This window comes from Epinephelus moara, chromosome 4, assembly GCF_006386435.1.
Source record: "Epinephelus moara isolate mb chromosome 4, YSFRI_EMoa_1.0, whole genome shotgun sequence".
Classification (NCBI taxonomy): domain Eukaryota; kingdom Metazoa; phylum Chordata; class Actinopteri; order Perciformes; family Serranidae; genus Epinephelus; species Epinephelus moara.
Window position 1 is genome coordinate 8,379,268 of NC_065509.1, and position 25,485 is coordinate 8,404,752.

Sequence of the window (25,485 nt, forward strand, 5' to 3'; positions counted from 1 at the left end):
TGAATGTTAGAGTGGGATCAGAGGGGTTAATCTGAGCAAGCATGTGTTCGTGTTCATGCGTGTACTGTAGATGTGACTGTGTGGCGTCGGAATAAAAAAAAGTGCTCCGCAACGTTATTTAATACATCAGTAATATTGTCCGTTTCAATGCATATGCCCCCCCACCCCCTCTGCGTGACTTGAAATTATGCCCCCCCTTGTTCAGATGCGTTCCGCGGTCCATGGTCATTTGATCAGTTGTTAAGTTGATTTAACATTGCAGTTTAACATTAAGTTATGCTAAGTTACAGTTAAGCTAAGGTAAGCTAAGTTAAGTTAAGTTTCGGCAGGAGGAGGCTGCAGGCAGGTTAGTGGAGCAGGTAAAGCCAACCTGTAAAGTAAGTTCCTTCTTGCTCAGTATCGCAATAAAAGCCTCTGGCGACTGATCAGCAGGTCACTGCATCTCTCGTCTTGGTGTGTTGGATCTGTGTAAAACCACACAGCTCAAATCTGCAGCCCACACTGTTTGTGCATGCAACATGTGCCTACATGAGACCAGAGGTGGGTAGTAACTAGTTACATTTACTCAGTTACATTTACTCAGTTATATTTACTTGAGTAACTTTTTGGATAAATTGTACTTTTCAGAGTAGTTTTAATGCAAAATACTTTTTACTTTTACCTGAGTTATATTGTTTTAAAGCAACAATACTCTTACTTGAGTATAATATTTGGCTACTTTACCCACCTCTGAGTACATAATTACATATATATATATGTACAGCATATATAAGAATATATTTGTGTTTCTTGTGCCTTGATTTATGTTATGTTTGTAAAGATTTAATCTATTTTTGTTTTAGTTAAAGGGGTATCGTTTAAAATACATGAATTTGCAGATTATTATTTTTGATTGATTGATTACGTTCATGTTCTTATTTTACAAATAAATCAGACGTTACTCAACAGTTACTCAGTACTTGAGTAGTTTTTTCACCAAATACTCTTTTACTCTTACTGAAGTAATTATTTGGATGAATACTTTTTGCTTTTACTTGAGTAATATTGTTCTAAAGTATCAGTACTCTTACTTGAGTACAATATTTGGCTACTCTACCCACCTCTGCATGAGACACCAAAATTAGTTCTCCTGTGCGAGCCTGAATAGCTTAAATGAGAAAATCTCTGTCAAAATGCTCACTTTTGATTGTAGTGAAAAAGTTTGTGTTATTTATTTCCCTGCATTGAGTCGAGCCACACTGTTTCCAGGCTGTGTTATTGAGGAAAGAGAGCCATAATGGCCAGGTAGGGAGAAAGCAGCTCTTTTGCGCCGGGGGTTACGATTGATGAGGCTCATTGTGGCAGTGCAGGAAGCTAATGAGTCAGAACCACGAGTCAAGCTGTCGGGAAATCACACCGCCCCCCAAAAAAGCCCAACGTGACATCTTCAACACCAAACAAATGCAGAGGGAGAGACACAGACTGAATATGAGACGCCAGAGAGCAGAGCTTATGCCACCGCCTTACTTCAACTGTAATTCTTTTTTTTTTTTTTACATGCATTTCAGCTTAACTGTGCACAAACTACAATCTGAAAGTTAGTGTCAGCACATTTTCACACAGACAATAAGAATATGTAGCTTTTTAAAACAGAACAGGGAGGAACACCTGATGGCAAAAGATGCAAACAAAAGCACAAAAAGAGTTCGTCTTTCTTAATTTACTTTAACAGTTAAGGTAGAAATGAACATCGTCCTCTTCAATCCTCTTTTCCACTTCTAATAGCAAACAGTTCTTAACACATCAGGGACCAGACTAATGGACTTCCCTTTGCAGTACCACATTAGACCACCTTTGGTCCTGGTAATAGCTACCACAAAGCATGGCATCGACTCAGAAATGTAGACCTGCAGCATTCCACTGTTAAAGTTCATTATATAGACATCAGTGCTTTGTGCAACTTCCCAGATTTGATTGTTAGGTGCTCCATGTTTAAAGATGTGTGATTTTTATTTATTTTTTTGGTCACTGGGAACAGCAAAACCAGCTGATCCAGCACTATTATCAAATCATAATTTCTTTTAGTACAGTACTTTGGTTTATGACCAAATACATGCAACACTAATAACATGTCATACTGTTTTAAAACCTGGGTTACTCTGTTTAGTCATACACTTGTAAAAGTAGAGCTGCTGATGCATTCAACTCTCAGCTCAGTCGCCAGAAGACAATGTTGGCATTGTTCTTTTCTGCAAACCGTGTATACGTTACATTTGTACGATGTATATATCATATATCTATGTTTCTAAAGTGACGTTGTATATTAGCTGACTTTTTCACGGGGAAGTGGAGTGGGATGGGGTGTCACCTCTGCCAGACATCTGCCAAGCTGCAGATCACTGTTCAAAAACAAACAACATGTTCTCATCCCAACTCCTCAAACATCCCCGCTTTGTTAGTGTGACTTAAAACATAAAAATATGATGCACTGTTGCCTCTTGTGTCAGTTTTGGACGTTCACAGACGGCATCTCAATTGATACTTGTTATATGCATATGCGTCGGTTTTTGGTTGTTGTTGTTTTTTTCAAATAACTATGGTTTTTACTAATGTAATGTCTAGTATGTCACATCACATGAGTCATGTGACATACTAGTGTGGCATGCTACACATACTAGCACACTACGTTGTTATTAAAATAACTCCATTGACTTTTGGTTTTACACGGGAAATGAACAACGGCCTCCCAGGTTAAAGTCCAGTGTTTGTTTGACCTGTCTACCTCTACTCCCACCCACCCTATACAGACTTTCTCATCCTGTATACTACAATTGTTTCCAGCGGCATCAGAAAAAGCTGCCACCTGGTGCGCATCATATGACTGCAAAGAGTGTCTCTGTGTGTCGGTGTCTGACGGCAACATCCACTGACAAAACAGCAGTATTAGACAAGTACAGTTGTGGCTGGCAGCGGCAGAAATAGCTGTCACGACAGGTGCCTCTGTACATCTGTACCTGACATCAAAATCACTGACAAAGCGGCGAACAAGCTGGACCAACAAACAACAAAACAAGTTGTTTTTTATCAAGTCATTGCTGCATTTCCAGCAGCTTCTTAGCCACCAAATGTGGGTATTTTGTAGCAACCCGAAGCTGTTTATCCACCAGGGACAATGCTATGAAAAGCAGTTTTATTTACCAAGACAAAGCTACGTTTCCTGCCGAGATAGTACCATGATTGTGTTTTGTTTTTTTTACAGAATCCTTGTGGTTTCTTGCCGAGATTGTGCCAAGAAAAACAATTGTGTTTTATCGAGACACTGCTGTAATCCAGCCATTATGGTGCCATCAAAAGTGGGTATTTTAAGCTAAAACATGATCTTATCCACAACCATAACCAAATGGCTTTGGTGCATAAATCTAATCACATGGATGTTGAAATGTAAAGTTTCAACCTCTCTGCTACATAACATACAAATGTAACATATCCATAGTTTGCAGAAACATACAATGCCAACATTTATTGTGGTGACTGGGTTGAAACTCTTCACGTCGCAGCATCCATATATGCAAATCTTCCTCTTCAGGGGCATGGTTTCTATTTTTCTTCAATTCGTTACGACTTACACTGCATAGTCACACTGTCTTTGAATAATACTAATGCTGTAGTGGGCAATGAAATGTCTTTTTTGGAAATTAACAACAGAAGTGGTTCTTTTACTCTGCCTACAACAGTTCCACTCATCCAATAAGATGATTTCTGCCTTTAGAGAAGCACTGCCTCTGCAAAATATTTGTCAAGCCAAACCTCCAAATTGCTAGTTAATCCATTTGGCCCATGTTAAACTTGGCTCACGTCCACCAAGGGTGTATTTATCCACCAAGGCTGCACTCCCATGCCTCACTCAGCAGCTGGAGAACCCAGCTTGGTTTAATACGTGCTGAGGCAAACATGAGCAGGAAGATCGTCTTCAGCTGGGAGACAAGGATGTTGTTTTCTGTAGCTGACCGTGACCTCTGACCTCCCTGTGGAGGCGGAGGTGGAGCCAAAAGGAGAAATCTCCCTGCAGGGTTAAAACAGCATGAAAAAAAGATAGTCCTTTGCTGACATACAAGTCTGTAAAAATAACATCAAATCTACTCATCCATGTTCAGAAGAAAAAATATTGACATGAATCCTTTCCTTCGGGGGTTCTAGTTACAGCCCACATCGCTGTTGGCCAGTTCTTACCATTATTATGACTTTGTGGAAACAATGGGAAGATGTTACTACAACAGATGAAAGTCTTGACATAGAGGCTAAAACCAAAGTATGATTGACAAATGAACACTTGGGAGCTCCTGTTCCAAATTTGTCTCTGGTCTGAAGGCTCTCCAATTGCCGAAAGGATTGAAAGTGCAATCTTAAGGCACCGAGGACTCCTACAAGAAGATGATATTTTTAGAGCAGCATTCAGAAAACAGTGGCTTAATATCTTAAGTCTTATGAAGCACTTTTTCTGCAGCTCTACCGCTGCCCACAATCATTGCAAATGAAGTCGTTCCATCCAAAGAAAGCATCATCCTGAGCCATTATCCACTTGTGAATCTGATTGGGAGTCATTTACGCTCTGCAGCACCCTATCGGCCTCTCATCTACCTCGGTACGCCTGCCCACCCATTACATGCAAGTACTTGACAACACTTAAGTGCCCTGTAATGTACAGATGACAAATTTCCCTCTTTCTAGACAATTCTGTCACTCTTAAATGAAGTTTAGCTTTGAGCTATTAGCTACTGGAAACCAACCAAAGAGGTGGACACTGAGCTCATCTTCATTTATAAGTGCACTGCATTGATCCCCTCAAAATGCTTCATGGAAGCCAGACCTTTACCTGTATTTTATTTTCCCTTCTGTCATCAGTTAATAAAGTGTCCATAATAAGAAGCTTTCACTGGATTACCTTAATGTCCCACAGCCCTGTTTTGTCTGACGTCCTGGCTTCTAAGTATAGGCACTTGTCCTAATTTAAAGGGATAGTTTGGTTTTGGGGGAACTGTACTATTTTTTTTCATCTGGAGTGAAAGTCATGCATGCCTCCTTTATATTTCTGTGTGAAGGTACAATGTGCTGAAGCAGCTTATCTCAGCTCAGTTACTGAGTGTAAATACACCTTTTACAGTGCAAAGAAGCCGGTTCTCATTACCAATAGAGTGCCGAAGTCACGCCCCTTCCGGTAGAGCTCATGGGACCTTAGATCGGAAAAAAATATGAATGGCAGTGAATGGGGAGAGCAATATTATCTTTTGTTTCCGTTTCAGTTGTGACATGAAATCTAAATATGTTGTTAATGAATTTAAAACATAAATTTTAAGGTCAAGAAAGTCACACTTTGTGGTAAGTTGCAGGAAGCGAGCGAAAGCTATGACATCACATACGCAACCGCCTCCTGTGTAGTTTTTCTAATTACGTCTTTTTTCAAAAGCTTATATCTCAACAGTTTTACCACAAAGTATGACTTCATTTCATTAACGACATATTTGGATTTCATGTCACAACTCAAACGGGACCAAAAGATAATATTTCTCTCNTAATTACGTCTTTTTTCAAAAGCTTATATCTCAACAGTTTTACCACAAAGTATGACTTCATTTCATTAACAACATATTTGGATTTAAAGATAATATTTCTCTCCTCATTCACTGCCATTCATATTTTTTCCGATCTAAGGTCCCATGAGCTTCACCGGAAGGGGTGTGACTTCGGCACTCTATAGTCTAATACTCACGCTTTGACACGCCCCTCGGTGTGTGATTTGAATGCCAAAGGCAACCTTATTAGACATACCAGGCTTTCAACTAACTCCAGTGTAAACCCACCCACAACAATACTTGACACTGAGAGCAATTGATGTAGTATAAAGAGCAAGAAAGGTGAGTGTAGGCAGATGGGTCAAACAAAACTTAAATATCAGCCAGGTGATCTTGTTTGTTTGTGTCATGTGAAACCAAAAGTCCTCGTTGTTTCAACAAATTCTCACTCCGACCTCGTCACATATTGACATTTAGTCATGGACTTTCCACATCCAGATAAGACATGAAAGGTACCCTGGGTGCATTGGTTGTTTGTTCTGGGACACTGCTTCAAGTTCTTCCTGTTACATGCATTGTCTTCTTTCAATATACACTTCAGTTTTCACAGGAAATTTAACATTTACATACAGTCTCTTTCAAAATACACACTACATCAGTACAATACCGCAAATTGATTTTTTTTTCCCCTTCAACAACTAATGCACGTGTTTGGGTTTAGGAAAAAGGGTTTGGCTTTATAATCTTACGGGAGGCGAACAATGGTGTCCCAGGGGAAAATGGGTGTTTGTTGGACCCATCCACCACCCCTCCTGCCTGCTCCACTTGGATTTTCACCATAACTTTTGTTCTTGTCCTGCCGCGTTTCCCCCTGACGCTGCCGAACACCGTTAAACAACAACAAACACCATCTGCATATCATGCCGATGTGACAGGACAGCTTTGTTTGTTGGTGTCTGACAATGCAAGTCCCTGCCTAATCACCAGATTTGGACAACTTCGGAATGAGATCAAATTGGCTGTTTAGTTTATGTATCGTCGTCACGCACCAACGTCACTTACGTGACGTATTTACAGTATATCATGTCATGTCATGTTACATCACAAACTTACTTATTTTAAACCAAATTATGATCCTTTTTCTAAATCTAACCAGGTAATATTGTTGTCTAAACCTGTTAGAATCTTACGATGTGTTTTAGCAGTGCATCACATGGAGACACTAAAGGGTGTCCTGTCCATCGCTAAGCATCTGTATTTTTTTCTTAATGGTGCAGAACTAGCCTACTATTTGTAGCATTTGATATCATTACATTTCTTTGTTAATGGTGAAATTTCATTAACACTTAAAGTCCAGGTGAAGCAAAATCAGTGATTTCCTTCTGAACACATTATACATGTCAGAAAATATTTGTTGAAAAGACTGGGAACTGTGTAATATAAATTGTGGAGTTAGACTATTTTTCACCATGTCTGTGTCCATAATTTTGTGGGCTTTAGATAGCTGTAGTGTAGTTTCATTCACCCCCTGTGTCTAAGTGGGGAGTTTGCTACAGTCCACAAGCTCTACTTGCTCTCTCAGTCTAATGAATATATGAATAAAAGACTCTGTTAAAAGCCACAATCACAGCCATGGCCAGCAAAACAGCCATCACTAACGTACCTTTAAGTCTTTCAGCCCCCATCAGCCCCTGGCCCGGCAGTAAGGTTACTGAAAGTAACGTTAGCTGCTGTTAGCTGCTGAACTGTCTGTCACTGTGAAGCAGCACTTGTTCTTCGGCTCAGTGTGTGTGTGTGTGTGTGTGCGTGTGCTACAATAGACTCTGTGTGCTACTGGGTTAACCATATCACAGAGCAGAGGGAAGAGTGCATCTACTCGTGGACGAGAGACTCGTGCTCGTAACAGCAGTAGATGCATGTTTCCTCTGGCAGGTGCAGAAAATAAAAAGAAAATAGTTCCTGCATGAAACTGCTCAGAAGAAGGTCTATGGATTAGGGCATTAACGACTTTGATTTTTTTCAGGCCGACTTATCTGTCAATAAAGTCTAAGTCGAGTAGACAAGTCATTTGATGACGTCATCACATTGACACAGCAGAGGAAAGTGAAGTATCTCCACACATGTGATGTGTGTCTGTCACTCTCAAGGGCCGAACATACTCGGGCGTACTATTAGCGGAGCGGACTCCGCGAGGAATGTCCGCAGTCATTCGGGCTTTCATAGTCGAGCGCACTTCCGCGTTGTAGTTTCCTGTAAAAATGTCGGTGAAAAATCCCCGCGATGTGAAAAATACATACCGAGCAACCACTGGTGCGCGCCAAGTAACGTTACCGCCCTTTTTATGAAGTGACTATGACTACTGGTTAAGTCAAGGATAAAGTATCAGCGTAAGCCAATCAGAGGCAGCGATTGCATTCCATACACAAGCACACAGAGAGAGAGAGGGAAAAAACACACGACTTGTCGACTCCTCCCGGGGGGTGTCGACTTGTGCCACTGACGTCGACACGTCGACAAATCGATTTTTCTGTTAATGCCCTACTATGGATTATCTTGAATAGCCAGGTCAGGATTACAGGAAAGATAAATGACTGACATTTTTTTTAAATGTATATTTTTTGGCGATTTGAGCACCACAAGCTGAGTGCCATCTAGTTCCATTATACTGGAGAGAAGGCAAACATCTCTACAGCTGTTATCTCCAACACTCTGCAACTCACACTGAAACAATCTAGACTGATAAATATAGCACTTAAGGTAAGAGAAAATGTAATTCAATTTATTCTCTCTTTTTTTGTGTGTAAACTGTCCCTTTAAGCAAGGCGATTTACCTCCTGGCTGCAGCTCTTTACTTAACACGGACATGAGAGTGGTATTGATCTTCTCATCTCACTCAGAAAAGAATGTAAAACTATTCCTTTAAATCAAATACATAGATTCTTCTGTGAGCCATCTAACAAATATCTAGTGATTCAAACTAATTTCAGAATCAGAACAATTTGTGGTTAAGTTTGAACAAACATCACCTTCTCCTCCTCAGCATGTGTGAGTGTCTCAGCCCTCTCTGCTTTTCAGCTTCAGCTCTCTCAGTGTCTTTTAATCTTCCAAAATGTTTTGCCCAATTTTTTTGACCAAGGGACCCCAGTGAGAAAGGATGACTCTAGAGATTGTTTATCAGTGTGAGTGAGGATTCAAATCTAAACCTTAAAGGAATCTAATTTTTTCTAAGTCTCATGCATTTGGAGGGAGGCAGAGTAAAAACACGCACAAAAATGCATAAATATGTGTAATCTGCAATATTCTTTTAAAAACTTTTCTGAAAATAACTTTATAAATCATTGATTTATTTAATCTTAGCACCAAAACAGACACGTGAGTACACAGTATCCAGCATGCAGGGGAGCACAGCTGTTGTAGGCGGTAGGCTTTTTTTCCCTTAAACACAGGCGGAAATGAGGCGTTCACACATTTATAGATCATTTCTGGTGATGATTTTGAATCCATCTGTAGGGGACGTGGCCGGTGGGAGATACAAGAAGAGGCGTAAATGTTGGTGGGAGAATGTTTGCCCTGCAGCAAATGGTGTGTGAGTGTGTGTGTGTTTCTGTGCATATGTGCATGTGCAAGCGTGGTTTTCATAAATATGTGACTGCACTGGAAATAGTCTTTGCATCAAGGTTTTAAAGTTAATTCATTAAGGTGGAGAAACAACAAAGGCTACCAGATGTGACGGGGGAACATGGAAAACATCCTAAAATGGATAATAATATTTATCTATTTATCTATGAAGATAAAAGTGAAACAAGTCAGAGTAAACTTACATGGAAACCATTTTCTTTTATTCATTTTTTGTTGATGTTTGCTGAAAATCAACCGACTAATTATTGCTTTGAATCCCTTTATTGACATCTACTCTCTGTGCAGCCAAAACTGAACAAATCTTTCTCTTGGGATGAGGCTCACAGCGTTTCCTGGTGTAAGACATGTTGGAAAGACGGTCCCAGTTTGCTCCTGCTCCGCTTCCTCAGCCTTCTCCACAGCAGCCTGGGCCCCCCCACCGGCAGCAGCAGATGTAAGCCACAACACTTTGCTGAGCCGTTTTGCTGAGCTATGACAATTGCGACAGAAACAGGGTGACACCAGATAACCTTGGCATCACTGACACACAACACGGTTGCACACAAGGACAGACTTGGCATGTCATCATTTTAATCTCTGCAGGCAGCACTAAGTCATGGGGCCCACTTTGGATGCCAATTTTGGGGGGTGTTTCAATTGATTGTGATGTTATGGGTTCATCCAAAAATCTAAAAACACTATATACATGATACAATTTGTCCTTGCAGAATGCTCCTTTTAAAGGACATTTATACCTGAGCAGATATTGTGATTAGAAACACAAAGCAGACTGTTCCAGCGCCCTCCAGGCATTGTAGCAGCAGTAGCCTGGAGCACGCATATTATCGAGCCGTTAGAGACTTCAGCACAGAAAAAAAAACGCTCCCATGCCAGAAGATTAGGCTAATGAATTCAGTTGCTGTGAAGGGATCCTTCCTCTAATGTGCAAGTTTCAACTTTAAGCCAGCACCTGTTCCTGTGAAGTTTTCCTTAATAAGGGGATGACAACAACTTTACATTGTTATTGTTACTTAACTAAATTTATGTGATATAAAGACGGTGTGAGATTTCAGAGGCAACAATTTCGTTTTCATTGTGCGTGATTTAAATTCACTTGTGTACCTGCCTCTGAGGGTGACAGATATGAATAAATATGCATATGATGTATATTTGCATGCCCAGGGGTGCCCTTTTTGCAAAGTGCCTCTGTGCCAAAAGTAAAACAAAAATTACATATGATAGCATTTGATGTTTATAATAACAAAAGTGACTAAAAAAAAGGGATCTATATCTTGTGATACAGTATCTGTCTGTCTGGCAAGTCATTTAAAGGTTTTGTATGCAACATTCATGCTACCTCTGTGCCACATGCTCATGTTAGTGCATGTGTGTGTCCCACTGGCTGGCTCACTGCTGACGCTTTGCACTTTGATCATGCGGTGGTTACCACTGATATTGGGGCAGCAGTGGCACAGAAGTGTAGCGCCAACCCTTCAGCTCCCACCTAGTTAACACTGTTGGCTCTGTCAGCACCTGTTGCTGTTGTTCATCGCTGTTTATGGAGTTAGCTTATTTGCTGCTAAATACTGGCTCAGCCACCTCAATGTTGGGAACCATGTCCACACAACTCGTGAATTTCACCGAGACCCTTTTAAAGATGTAATGTCATTGTTTCTTCTTTTTTTTTTTTAACGGCCTTTAAAGCTGCACTCATTAACATCTTTATATGGACATAGGATGAGCCCAATTTGCATTATGCCTGGTACACGCTACACGCTGGTACTCACCAATTATCCCCGGTCGTCTTTCACAGCGTGTGTGATGTCATCGGGTTATTCTTGTCCTATTTTTATTACTTTCACTATTATTTGAGTCACTGTGTCTGTTCATGTGCCAGCCGACATGTTGTTGTAGTCACCTAAAAGCGTCAGCAGATGGCAGGAGCTACATTTGAAGCGCCATACGTAAACTATCAAGCTACTGTATCTTCCACAGGAAGTTCTGACAAATGTTTCAGAATAAAAGCCTATTTAGAAAATGGAGGGATTCTCTCAGCCGAGGTTATAAGGGGCTTTTAATTTGAAACAAGTGTTGAGTTTGAAATGACGGTGCGATATGTTAACTTTACAAAGACAACGGAGCGGATAAAAAGTAAATATATAAACACACAGAGGGATTAATAAATAACGGACCGTCTATAATGTAGTTTGTTTCAAATGAAGCTGGGAGCCTCTGCAGTTGTGGTGAGTAAAAGCCCCGCCGCTATTTGTTAATGTTAATACTTTATGTCCGACCGTGAGGATGTACCATTGTTTGCTAGCTTGATGCTAATGACAGTAACGTTAACTCAGCGGGTTGACAAAGTGCCTCTGCTGTTTCACACCATCATTTCCCCCTTTTACTCTGTGTGGTAACATCCCTAGAGGAAATATTAAAAAGGCTGGGGTGTTGTTGTCATACAGTTGTCTACGGCAGCAGATCGTTCTGTGTTTCTACTGGTCAAAGTGACGGCTGTGATGGGAGAATTGGATCTCAAAAAAATGTAGGCTTAACGCCCTGTGGTCCATTGCCCAATAGGAAATGTAGAATACTCAAATGTACTTTTAAAGTAACTGAGTTACTTTACTCAGGGAGTAATGTTGGAAGTACTTTTAAAGTAATTGAGTTACTTTACTCAGGGAGTAACGCAGTAAAGTAACTGGGTACTTTTTTTAAAAAGTAACGCAGTAACGTACTTTGATTACTTTTAAAGTAACCCTTACCCAACACTGGTAATGTTGCATTGATTATATTGATTTTGGGGACTGTTGCAATGGTGGGATACATTCACATGACTCACAATGAAAATGGGATTTTGATCCATTGAAGCCCTCAGTTTCCTGGCCTGATTGCTGGGAAGATCTTGCTTCATTTCGCCTCTCTATTGAGGCAGGCGCTGTATAAATAGGCACACTGGAAATAGACCCTCACTCTCAGAGGAGCCTCTCAAGAGAGGGCCTGGACCAATGGCCAGATTTCCAACACTGAGATATAGGCCATACATTACAGACATCTGGACTGTACTGATGTTTTGTGGAATCCCTCCAGTAGTTGTAAACAGCGGTTTGAAATCTTTACAATCTGTATATCTGCTGGATATTTAACGACTTAACAGTCGTCTTTCATACAGGAAACTTTGACGCACTGAAGTTGTTTCAAAAATAAATTTTTCCTCCTGCAGCCAAAAACATTTATTCATTTAGTATCCATTTACTCTTCTCTGCCTCATTGACTGTGTGCCATGACGTCCACAGCAGTTATCCTCAACAGTGTGTGCAGGTCTGTGTGCTTGTTCCTCTCAGAGTAATAATGTTGCAATTATGTTGTACATGAACAGACGTGTTTTCCCCAAAGACTTTCATGTTCCTCACAAGGTGCTAATGAATGATGATCTCACAATCTCTTTCCATATCTGTCAGATATCTGATGACTAGGTAACTCCTGCGTAAAACTTGTTAAAAAAATATTTTTGACACAGCCTGAGAAACATCACTTGTCACCTCAAAGACATTTTAGAGGATAAATCTAGCTGCAACACAGACATTGGCTCAATAATTAGCGAATAACTCGTCCCTTGTTACTGTACTTTGTGAAATGTTATTGTTAAAATTTTACTTTTGCTATGTTACATTTCAATTCAATTCAATTTTATTTATAAAGCCCAATACCACAAATCACAGTTTGCCTCACAGGGCTTTACAGCATACGACATCCCTCTGTCCTTATGACCCTCACAGCAGCAGATAAGGAAAAACTCCCCAAAAGAAACCCTTTAACGGGGAAAAAAACGGTAGAAACCTCAGGAAGAGCAACTGAGGAGGGATCCCTCTTCCAGGATGGAAAAGTATATTAGATAAATCCTAAATTTAGTAATAATATATTTAATATTTAATAAAATAAGCAAAACGAGTTGTAAACACAACACTGATATCAATATAATTTCATAAAGTGGTGAATGGCAGACATATTAGCAAACACAATGCAAAAACCTTTTATATATTCAGCAGAAATGGAGCAAACTTTGCATTCATTGGGAGTCATGAGCACAATATTCAGTTTCCTTTTAGTTCTATTCTTGGTCTCCATCAGTTCTCTAGGGAACTATTTTGCTCATTAACTGGTAAATGTTAACTGCTATTACCAGCTCATTAGTTTATCCATGTACGATTGGTGCTTGGGGTAGCATGCAATTAGTTTATCAGAACTTAAAATCTTTAAATCAAACAAACCCCAGACTCTGACCTGGGAGACTGTTGTTCATGTCCTGTGTGAAACCAGAAGTTAATCCAGTTATTTTAGTAACAACATAGTGGGCTGATACGTGTAACATACTATTCTAGTGAAGTATGTAGATATGTTACATCACAAACCTACTTATTTTAAGCCAACTGTGATGAATTTTTTTTAACCTAAATATGTGCTTTTGTTTCCTTAACAAAAGGAAGTAAACCTAAAAGCAAAGTATTTTTTAGCTATGTTCCAAGTTTATTATAAAAAGGGACTGTATTCATTTAACAAGCAGAAACTGTACATTTCTTTCAAGTTTACTTTGAAAGGACACAATGCACATAAGGAGCGGAAACTGACCCTGATGCCGGAGGTGTACGTAGAACATCAAAGTTGGACGTGTGGAGCCACTGATCAGGCGTGTTGGTATTTGACAAGTGAGTATGTGTTGGGAAACAATGCTCATGAAAGCGGTGAGCAACAACTAAAACAGTAAAGCTGTGGGTCATAAAACCAAAACAATGAGCTAAAAGATGCTAAACTGCTCTGTAGAGCTGAGGGGACATGCAGAGTCTGATGATAATTCTCTGTGGACTTGTCTCTACAAGAAGTGCTTTCATATTGCACATAGCCATTGATCCATTGTTAATATAAAAATAGAAATGAATGCATCTTTATGAAATTATTTTGTCGAAGTAACCTCAGTCAAATCCTAAAGGCATTTAATATAATTCAGTACTTTGGCAGCATCAGACTCTTTTATGGATCTAGGAGAAAAAAGGCAGCCCAAATTAGATCCTCAACTGTCACTGATTTTCACAACAGGATGTTTCATTTAGTGCCAGGCTGGCTATCATTTTTGATTAATCATGTTCCACTCAGACCGTATGGATATTTTGACTGCAGAAATGTATTGGCAGATGGGTCTGGAAATGTCTAAATGTGCTCATGTTTCCAGTATTTCCCAATTAAGGTCCCTACTTGAAAGATGTCCAATACTTGATGAGTCCAAAAATGTGATGAGCATTTGACAGGGTTTGGACATATCTGCTCTGAGTTATCATCTCATATTTGCACTAGGATTTTTGCCACTGTTAGATCATGGCATGGGGACTGATCATCATGTCAGATTCATTTAGGACGGTCCAGTTACACTGCCCACACACACACAGTGCACCTCACAAAGCACTGACATTGATACTGGTGGAGGGCCTTCGGATGTGGCCTCTGACTTTACAAAATGGGGCTTTAATGCTGCATTTGACAAATAATAAAATGTTTTTAATGATGAATGGGGCAGTTTTAGCAGTGAATGGTAGTGTCATGCTGACAGAAAGATATAGAGGCGGAGACGGAGAGAAAAAACACAGGAAAGTCTCAGAGGAGTCAAACGGCTGCCGAAAGGAATCTAACCCAAATCTCCTTCATTTTCCGTCCCCTGAGTGGCACAGCACTTCAAGGGAAACTGATTTGCATGCAATTGTCTTCTGATTAAATACCTAATCTATTTTTACACCTCAGTGATGAGACAGTCTTTGTTATGAGTCCTCTTCTAAACTGAGGACTTTGAGCACTAGTCCATACGTAGGTGAGGGCCAGTAACCATAGACGCCCGTGAACCATTCAGCCATTACAAACTAGAGGTTAGCACAGCTTCTTCGAAAAATCGGGGCTTTAGCCATAGATGAATTACTGAATGGGCCTACAAGACAAAGGCCCAGGGGCCCAAAGTGCCGGGGGCCTTCACTCGCAAAATATCGCTCAAATTAACAAATACCGACGAAGAGACTCAAAATGACCACAAAGAGACACAAAAACACCAGAAACAGAAACAAAGAAACTGAAAGAGAAACAAAATAACTACAAAAAGGGACAAAAAACCCACAAAGAGAGACAAAATGACCAAAAAAGACACGAGATTACCTCAGAGAGACATACAAAAGTACAGAGACACATAACCCCAAAGAGATGCATAACGATAACAAAGAGACTCAAAATAACTACAAAGGGGGCAAACAACCGCAAAGAGAAACAAAAGGACTAGTGAGAGACACAAAAAGACCAGAAAAAGAAATAAAGAAACTGAAAGAGACAACTTATAACTACAAAAATGGACAAAGCAACCACAAGAGACACACAAAATGACTACAAAGACAGACAAAATGACAAAATTATCTTGAAGAGACACATAACGATTACAAAATGACACAAAACTACAAAAGATGCATAACAACTACAAAAAGACCACAAAGAGAAACAAAGGAACTGCAAAGAAACACAAAAAAAAAATACAAAAAGGGACACAAAGGGACACAAAATGACTACAGTGAGGGACAAAATGACCCTCACAGATACACAAAACCGCAAAGAGATGCATAACAACAACAAAGAGACACAAACACAGACCACAACAACATACAAAGGAACTGCAAGAGACTCAAAATAACGACACAAAGGGGGTACAACAACCACAAAGAGATACAAAAGGACTACAAAGAGAGAGAAAATGACCAAAAAGACACAAAATGACTTCTAAGAGACAGGTACCGACCAGGAAGAGACTCAAAATGATCACAGAGACACAAAAATACCACAAAGAAAAACACAGAAACTGCTAAGAGACACAAAATAACTGCAAAAAGGGCAAAACCACAAAGAGACACAAAACCACAAAAAGATGCATAAAGACTACAAAGACACGTGAAACAAAACAAAAAACAGAGGCTAAACCACCACAAAGTCTGTGTGTCTTGTTCCGTAGGAGAGGTGGTGGAACTTTTTCCATATCTGTACCCAGGGGCCAGTTGTCTTACAATCCGCCCATGGCTTTAGCTCAAGTGTTAGATTGGGTCGGCTATTAATTGTAGTGTTGGTGGTTTGATCCCCATCTCAACGTGTCGAGGTGTCCTTGAGCAAGACACTGAACCCCACGGGACTGAACAGGTCACAGGACTGTTATCCTGCTTTTTACTGTCCTGTGGTGACAGATCTTAAATCTGGATACAAGCAATGGAGACAGCAGGTGGTAAATTAAGTTGAATGTCCAGAGGAGCACTATTTACAACACCACATTATCAAAGTCAATCACATTATCTCTTAAATCCCATCGGAAAGAAAACAAATATCGAAGTGTTGATGAAAGCATTAAAGACTATTATTATCCTCCCACGATAAATTAATTCAGATTCAGGACGATTACTGGGTTTAAATGAAGTAAATTTGTGGGCCAAGGTGAAAGAGCTCATTATCCTTCGTCATTAGTGGTTTAGTCCAAGAGGTGGATCCCATAATTCTCAGCAGGCTCAATGGCAATTAACTTTCCAGGGGTACAATCCATGTACTAGGCTTGTAGTTAAAGTACTTCCTACTGTGGTAAAGTCGGGATGTTAATAGGAAGGAACTGTTGATCAGGCAGAGACAATAACTGACAGTATAGTATGGGCATACCGTAGAGTAAAATAGCCTCACATGTGTCAAGAGGAATGGCTCCTCAATTCTGCCAGATGGAATACAAAAACTTTCATTTCACCAGTTAAATCTTTTCCCCTTAAAACATCCTTTGGCTGCCAAATAGTCACCCGAGTATCCAAGTACAGGCAGCATTTTCTCCAGACAAGACCAGGCGTCTGTCTGCTAACGAGTTTTTAATTATATGAGGATTAATTCTGCTGGGATCAAAGCTGACAGGCATGGACGGGTCCCCCCCAAAATATTGTACATTCCCACAGCCAGAGGAACACATCTTTCACAAGAACCTCAATTTGCAAATGGAAATGTAAACAGGAAAGTATTAATTCATTAGGGCTTATGGGACTAACAAGAAATGCAATATTCTTCTAAGGACTGAAATAAGTTGAAGGTGTAGCATTTGTATGTCTTCAGCATCACGTTAAATTGATAATCTGTGACTTTTCTCTGTGTAACATGACTCAGTAATGATTCATCCTACAGCCAGTTTAAAGCTTTTACCTTTCTTACACATCTCTGGACAGACGTCTTGGCTAGAGTGCAGGTCGGGCTGCATATTCCTATCCGAACCATACCCAAGTCTGAGAGAGTGGTAACTGAGTCCGACCCTAACCTAACACATATTCTGTTGTATTTGTCCGAACCAACCTGAGCCAGATGCAGTTAATGTAAGCTGAGGATAAGAAAAGCTGAAATAGCCTCAGTGTTGTGTTCATACATTGTCACATAGGTAACAAACCCTAACACTGAACAAGAAGTATCTCAACACAGACAGTAGGCCCATCATTTTATTAATTTCTACACTACATTTTCACTAAAAAGAACTTAAAGCACCATGTCAAGCAGGCAGAACCCAAAACTGAACACCATTCGAAAATATTTGTCCTAACCCAGCCTGGTTAGTCCCACAAGGTCCCTTTAAGTCCCATCAGGATCAGGTCAGGTATCAACATCTCTAGTCTTAGCACACAAGAAGGAGGTGTTTTGGTTTTTGGTTTGTTTTAAAGCCGCTACAAGGAACTTTTAACTGGATATGCAAAAGTTTCTCGTTTCTGCTGATGTCTGTGCGTGACCTACAACAGCAAATGAGACCATCGGTGTGAAGATAAGCTATTTCTATATAGTGTATATCCATACCTTTAGGAAACTGGCTCCGGGTCCGCCGCAGGTCGCTTCCAGGACGAAACGATTTACGGCACTCAGACGGCATACCTAGCTGCTTACATTTATAGTGACTCTTATAAATAGTCGCTATTCCTCCTCCTCGACCCGACGTCTGCGGGGAGTTAAAATAGCAGCAATCATCGGGTAAAAGTTCTGTGAAAGCACTGGACTCACCATCAGTCAGCCACGTCTCAGTCACACAGAGAAAATCCAATCCTCGGGAAGTCAGGAAATCCTTCAGGATAAACGTTTTGTTTGCTAGCGATCTAGCATTTACCAGCCCAATCCTGGCAGGAGCTGGCGGGTCCACGGCATTAGCTGTCCGGGGAGCAGATTCACCCCGCGCCAGCAGGGACGAGGAGAGCAGGGGCCGCGGGGCTGGAACACCTCATCCGGGCCGACGAGAGGTACCAGCCAGGCGTCAACAGGGTCCAGCAAGTGCCGAGAAATAAAGAGGCGAGGCACCGCTCCATTATCAGTCCAAGAAGCCGTGGAAGTGCTCGCCAAACAGGCTTTCATCCTTACCAGCCGACCGCCGTGTTTACCCCGGCGGCAGTGGCACTTACGCCGGAGAGGTGGAGCTGGGGCGCGGCAGAGGTGAGCTGGGATCCCCGATAGGAGCATGGGCAAAGTTTTCCCGTCTTGTTGTTTCATTCATCCCCAAAACAAACACATGCGTGAGCCAGGTAAGCGTCTTTACGACAATACGCGCAAGAGCTCATGGGAAATGTAGGCTTCATTCCGGCAAAACACTACCGCTTTTGTCCACAGGGTCGCCAAAATCAACTCAAAATGAAGTTCCTTGTAGGGGCTTTAAAGTTCCATATGTAGATTTATTTAGCCACTGGGGGCAGAGTGACTCCAAAACAAGTTGACAGACTCACAGCCCTGACATACTCTCGCCTTTTATAGAGGGCTACAGCAATGAGTCCTGAAACCTGGAAATGAGTTAGCATTTTAGCACTGCCAGTTCCCTCATCATGAATTCAATGGGTTTTTTGACTGAGTTTTTGGTGCAATGCCAGAAATAAGGTCTGTGGTTAGCACAAGCTTGAGACACTCACATTTTGTTGAGTACCCCACTCATAAATTTTAAAGCCTTTATGTGTCTTAAAAAAGGCGGGTGCTAACAAGTAGCTAAATGAGACTACAGAACATCACGCCAAAAATGACTTTTCAGCCCTGTTGAGGTGGCGACTTTCAGTCATACAACTGTGGTGTCGTTTGTTTATAGCCTAATTTTAGCTTCTTACTTCTGGCAACTGCATTTAGGCTTCAGTAATCATGAATGTGGTGTTCATTTGTGAAGATTAGCTTGCTGAACAAAACATGTAAGTATCATAAACTTTTGTTTGCCACAGATCTTATTTTCTAAAAAAAACCGTCCAAAATCCAATTCAAAAGCCCTATAGGCTTTTTGATGAGGGAACCAGAGCAATATTCACTTCAGCATACCAGTGTTGGGCAACTTACTTGAAAGATTTAATCAATTCTTCATCACTGAAAATGTGCACGTCTTTACCAAGTACTCATAGATAAAAGTAATTAGTCACATTAAACTTTGTTGTCAGGAAACACATTTCTCCTTTGGCAGAGGATAACATGTCCTGGACTAGTCTGTCCAACGAAGGTATAGAATTGAAACTTATATCAACTCCCCATCAAACTCCCTGTGAGACAGTGAACAAGCCGACATTACTAAGTAACGTGTTAACCCAGCGGGTCCATGTCATTGGTCCCACAGCCCATTGGTCTGACATCCCATTAGTCCGATGGTCCGTGGTGCTGAACGGCTCCCAGCTGGCGTATTTCTACCTTGATGGTGCGCCGCGACCGGCTCTGGGTCAGCTGGGAAAGGCTTGAGGCGAAGCAGGCTCACGGCTTATGTGTTTGCCACTTTCTTTTTCATTTTAACCCACACATTGATCTTTTCCTAACCCTAACCAAGTGGTTTTTGTGCCTAAACTTAACCAGACCTTAACCCCAGGGCATCATGATGATTTCGGAACGGACTTCGGAACAATCGGTTTAATATGGTCGGAACAATGGGATGTCGGACCAATGGGCAGTTTCCAACCCAGCGCTGGTCAAGTTTGAGTGAGCCTTGGTTTCAACCCAGTCTCACTCCAAAGTCGTCAACATCCAGTGCTTGGACAGTGACTTGCAGCATCAGACACAGACAATAAAAGCCATCCTTTAACATTGGCGTGATACGCAGCCAGTCGCTGTCGTTAGAGGGAAATGCGGCAGGACAAAAACAAAAGTTAAGGCGGTGAAAGTCCTACCAGGCCGGGCAGGAGGAATGGTGGATGGGTCAAACACCGACTTACATCCTGTAAGATTATAAAGCCAAACCCTGTTCATTTTCCCTAAACCCAACCATGTATTTTTGTTGCCAAACGTATCTATGCATGTTTGTTGTTGAAGGAAAAAAAAAAAATAAACATCAGTTTGTGGTGTTGAACTGACATCTGCATCTAAACATTATATTTCCTGTGAAAACAGAAGTGTATTTTGAAAGAATACAATGCATGTAACAGGCTGAACTTGACACTGCGTCCCTGAACATCAACAGCCAACACACCCAGGCAGACATTGCACTAGACTTTTTCGTCGCCGGTCATTTTGACCGACAGGGTCATAAAAATCTGGTCATAATCTATTTTTACCGGTCATTTTAATTTTCCTTTAAGATATTCAAAGATATTTCGTTTTCATTCGTTCGTTTTTAATAAATCCAACAAGCAAGTTATAAAGTGTGCATTAATAAAGACATGAACAAAAATATGAACAGACATCCACACACCCGTGCCATTCTGGACACACCGGACGCGGAACCGAAGCACAGCGCCCAGCAGCGGAGGCAGTTTTCAATCGGCACCCATGTTAACCTATCTGACTGTCCACACAGGCCGCTGAGCAGAGCGGAGCGCCCGCGGAGGCAGCGCTTCAGTTCGGCGTCTGGTCTATTTTTCACGCGAGCCGCAAGCACTTCTGTCAAGCTGGATAGAGCGGATCGTACCAAACAGGAAGTCGGACACAGAAAAGACGAGAGAATCCGGCCAATTTTCAAAATAAAATAACAGCACGCACTGAGGAACGTAAGGGGAAAATACCGTGTTTATAATTTAAAATAACACAACAGTGCATAGGGCGGCACGGTGGTGTGGTGGTTAGCACTGTCGCCTCACAGCAAGAGGGTTGCCTGTTCGATCCCGGGTGTGGGAGCCCTTCTGTGCGGAGTTTGCATGTTCTCCCCGTGTCAGCGTGGGTTCTCTCCGGGCACTCCGGCTTCCTCCCACAGTCCAAAGACATGCAGGTTGGGGAGTAGGTTAATTGGTGACTCTAAATTGTCCGTAGGTGTGAATGTGAGCGTGAATGGTTGTTTGTCTCTATGTGTCAGCCCTGCGATAGTCTGGCGACCTGTCCAGGGTGTACCCTGCCTCTCGCCCGATGTCAGCTGGGATAGGCTCCAGCCCCCCCGCGACCCTCAAGAGGATGAAGCGGTTAGAAGATGAATGAATGAATGAATGAACAACAGTGCATAACCGAACACATTTTTCAATACCCTAATCACTTCATTACAATTTTAATTTTGTGTCACCTACAGACATAACTACATAAATAAAATGGTCAGAACAATATGCCCTATTCATTCAGTGTTAGCCAACACGCTCAATACATGGACATGCAATGACAAATTGTCATGAACTTATTACATTATAAAAAATGATTAAAATATGGCCTTACCCATGTTTAAAATGACCTGTTGAAATGAAAAAATGAGTACTGACGGGAACAGACGAGTGGAGTCGATGTTTAACCGGCGCGGAGAGCGCAGAAGAAATGCGCTGCCTGTGTGGACAGTCAAGCGCCTGCGAGTATACTCGCAGAACTTCCACGGCACTACGGTCCGGTGTGTCCAGGGCTCAACAACGCTACATGAAGCAGATGAATGACTTTTTCTCTGCAGTGTGAAAACGGCAGCCACTTAAACCACTGATTGTGCACTCCGCCGCCATGTGGGCAGGGGTGGTAATTGCAACCGGTCAAAATGACCGCCAGCCTTTAGATTTTCCGGTCATTGTAGTAAAAAACCAGTCAATGACCGAGAATATATCCAGTTAACGCGACCCCTGCACCCAGAGTACCTTGCATGTCGTATCTAGACGTGGAATGTCCAGGTACAAATGTTAATGTATGATGAGGTTGGAGTGAGAATGTGTTGTTTTTCATCCTTTCTGGATAATTTCACAACCTTGAGTTACATTTTGATTTAAGAATATTGAGAACGACATGTCATGTGGTTACTGTGAAGGCCTTTCTGGTGATATGAGAGAAAACTCACCCTGACTGACCTTGAATTGTGCCATACGTTGACGCTAAACGCCTCACCAGGCGGACTTTTGCTCACAGCACAGGCAAGAGGTTCCAGGGAAAGCCAGCCCTGGGGGAAGCCATCTTCACCTGTTCATCTACACACACTCTCCACACTGCGGTGACACAAAGCTGGTTGAAAAGAAGCAAAGTATTTCATTAAAGCAAAGATAACTACACTTGCTCTATGGGCCTGTAGATGCAGAAGATCCGGATAATTTTATAAATGTCAAACTTTTTTTTTTGGCCTCATGCACCACTGACCAACTTTTACAAAAATGAAAGAGGTCCTGTGTCCAATAGGGTAAAACCCAGCATTGCTTCACTCAGTTTACACCTGATTAGAGGTCTAATCAGCCAGGGTGACTGGAAACACCTGTCTGCCTGTGCAGAGCCTTTAATTTGCAAAATAACTAGTAACTATATCAGTCAGAGCAACAAGGTGGATTGATTTTTAACGCTGCACAATGTTCTGACTGCAGAGAAAATGTTGCTTAGGCAAATTTTCAGTTGAATTTCCCATCCAGGTTTAGTGCACTGAGCATGTGTGTAAAAATGTGTGTCGTTCATTTTGATTTAAATTTAGACTATGTCCCCTTTAAAGTCTTCTCATCAAATATTTTTTAAGCAGAGGAAAATGAAAATGTTAATACTCTTAGACCTTTCACAGGACCCTCTTTGCATGAAAAACAAGTATGAACTGAGCTGGCTCTGCTGATAGACAGACATTTGGAGGATTTGAATAATGTCTCAATTTCTGCGCTTTATGTCAAGCTGAAGATTCACTCATTTCCCCAGTAAATAATTATTCTGTGTAAACTGGCATTAGACATGCTTCTGAGTGTCCTATATTTAGAGAATGTCTTTCCAAATTCCCAATTCACAGCGCAATAATTCATTCAATTAAACAGATTGTCTTTGAGTACAGGAAAGGATCATCACAATACCAAATATAATCAATTGAGCATATTCATTACATTTCGAGGCTTTGCCAATCACGGCCCTCCAATATTAATTTCATATTTATAACTGACATGATTATTATTTCAAATACTTGACAAAAATACATGTACGAGTCAGAAAGTGAAGACAAAGTGTTCTCCCACTGAGAGGAAGTGATGTCACAAATGAAAGGTACTGGTCAGGCTACATGCTATTAGAGATATTTGTTATTGTTTTCTGCTGGCTGTGCAGAGACATGAAGTCACTCAAGGTTATTCAGTTACTGCAATATTTTGTAAATCTAATGTTACTGGTTTGGGGTCATGTACATGTTCACATCAGGACATTAACAACATGACAGTGGTTCATATTTACTGACAATTCTGCACTCATGAGTTGGAGCTCTGCAGTTTGACCACTTAGACACTTATTTAATCTAAAATACTACAACTGAACCATTAATTATTCAATGCCCACTCAAAATCCAACCTTATCATTATCTCATAATCAACTCAGTCACCAGATAAAATTGTAATACAGTTGTAGAGATATCTGGGTCAGTGAAGCCTTCCAAAAGAAATCCTGTCTGCAGCCTTTGCTCAAATGTGCTTAGTATGAGGGAAACTCGTTGAATTTAACTGGGATTCACATAATAAAAGTAATCCTGGCATGGTTCACTTCGAGCCAGTTTTCTTTGTCAAAATATGGCAAAGATCAGCAAATCAAACTTAACTTCAAAACTGTTGTTACAGCAATAAAAAAGGCAAAAACAAAGCAAAAAATTCAGAACAGAAACACTGACCTCTGATATCTTTAATCCTGTAAAAAGGAAAGCGCTTTTCTGTCAATGTGGTAAGACTTTCTGTTGGGTTCTTCATGTGGTTGTGTTTCTTTCGTTTTTATGCTCGCCTAGTTTCTGTAAAGTACTGGCATTTTTATTTGCGACATTTGAGCTGATTACATGTCACAGCCATTTGTATCCAGAAAGCTGATTTCTGTCAAGATTACTGTTTAGACTTAGTTTACAGCTCAGAATAATGTTTTTTTAACACTGTAAACAAATCATTGGCAATCTGTGGTAAATTATTCTAAACTTAACTTCTCCTTATGTGCTCTTTTCTCCCCCCCTTCATCAGTGATCCAGGTGTTATTATTTGGCCTCAATATGGAACTTCGGAGATGCAATTACAGAAAGTTAAATACTTTTCATACCCAAGTCACTTAACATATGTTTTAAAGTTCTGCAGTATAAGCTAGTGAGTCAGCCTTGAGTTCTGAATATTAACTGAATATCACTCTGTAAAAACCTTTGACTTTAACATAAGTCATTACAAAAAGTGAAACAAGAATTTTAAATTTAGCTTTATCAAATGTTCAGATTTTTGTTGTGGAAATGTACACAAACTATCACATATTCAGTTAGGTAATGCCTCATTTGTGTATTTAAATATAAAATTTTAGAACACTTGTAATATTGAAAATAAATATCTTTATGTCAGCCATCTACTGGGAAATTTCATGGTGGTATTTATTTATTAAAATTGTACCCTATTCACCTGTAGTGTCTCCCCTGAAGCATAGCCTCATTAGTTGTTTTCATTAGCAGTCATTTAGAAGTTCTTAAACTGATGATTCTGTTGGAATCAATTGTCTCGGAAATTGCTTTGGAAAAAAAAGTGTTAAATTTATCGTCCTAATAAGAACAGACTGTATGAGGGACAGCAGTAAGGCCTCTACTCTGATAAATGAAATGATAAATTATTTTTTTCATCTTTGTTTTAGCCATTTTCAACACCTTTTAATAGACCCGTTGTCTGTCTCCACTGTTTTTGGTTTTGTTTTCAATTAGTTGGAATAATTAAAGCAGCTGTTTAAAATAAAAAACTATCTCATATCTGACCACACATACAGCAGGACTGATGGCATGAAGGACATCACCTGTGCTGTCCTGTATATCATATAAAAATGATTCCATTTCTCTGAAGTGTTTCCCATAATGTAGTCTGACTCACAGGATGTAAACTGGAGCTGTAATACTGCCATTGGACAGCTGATTTCAGCCAGCATGCTCCTTTCCTTTCACTATCTGCATGTTACCGTT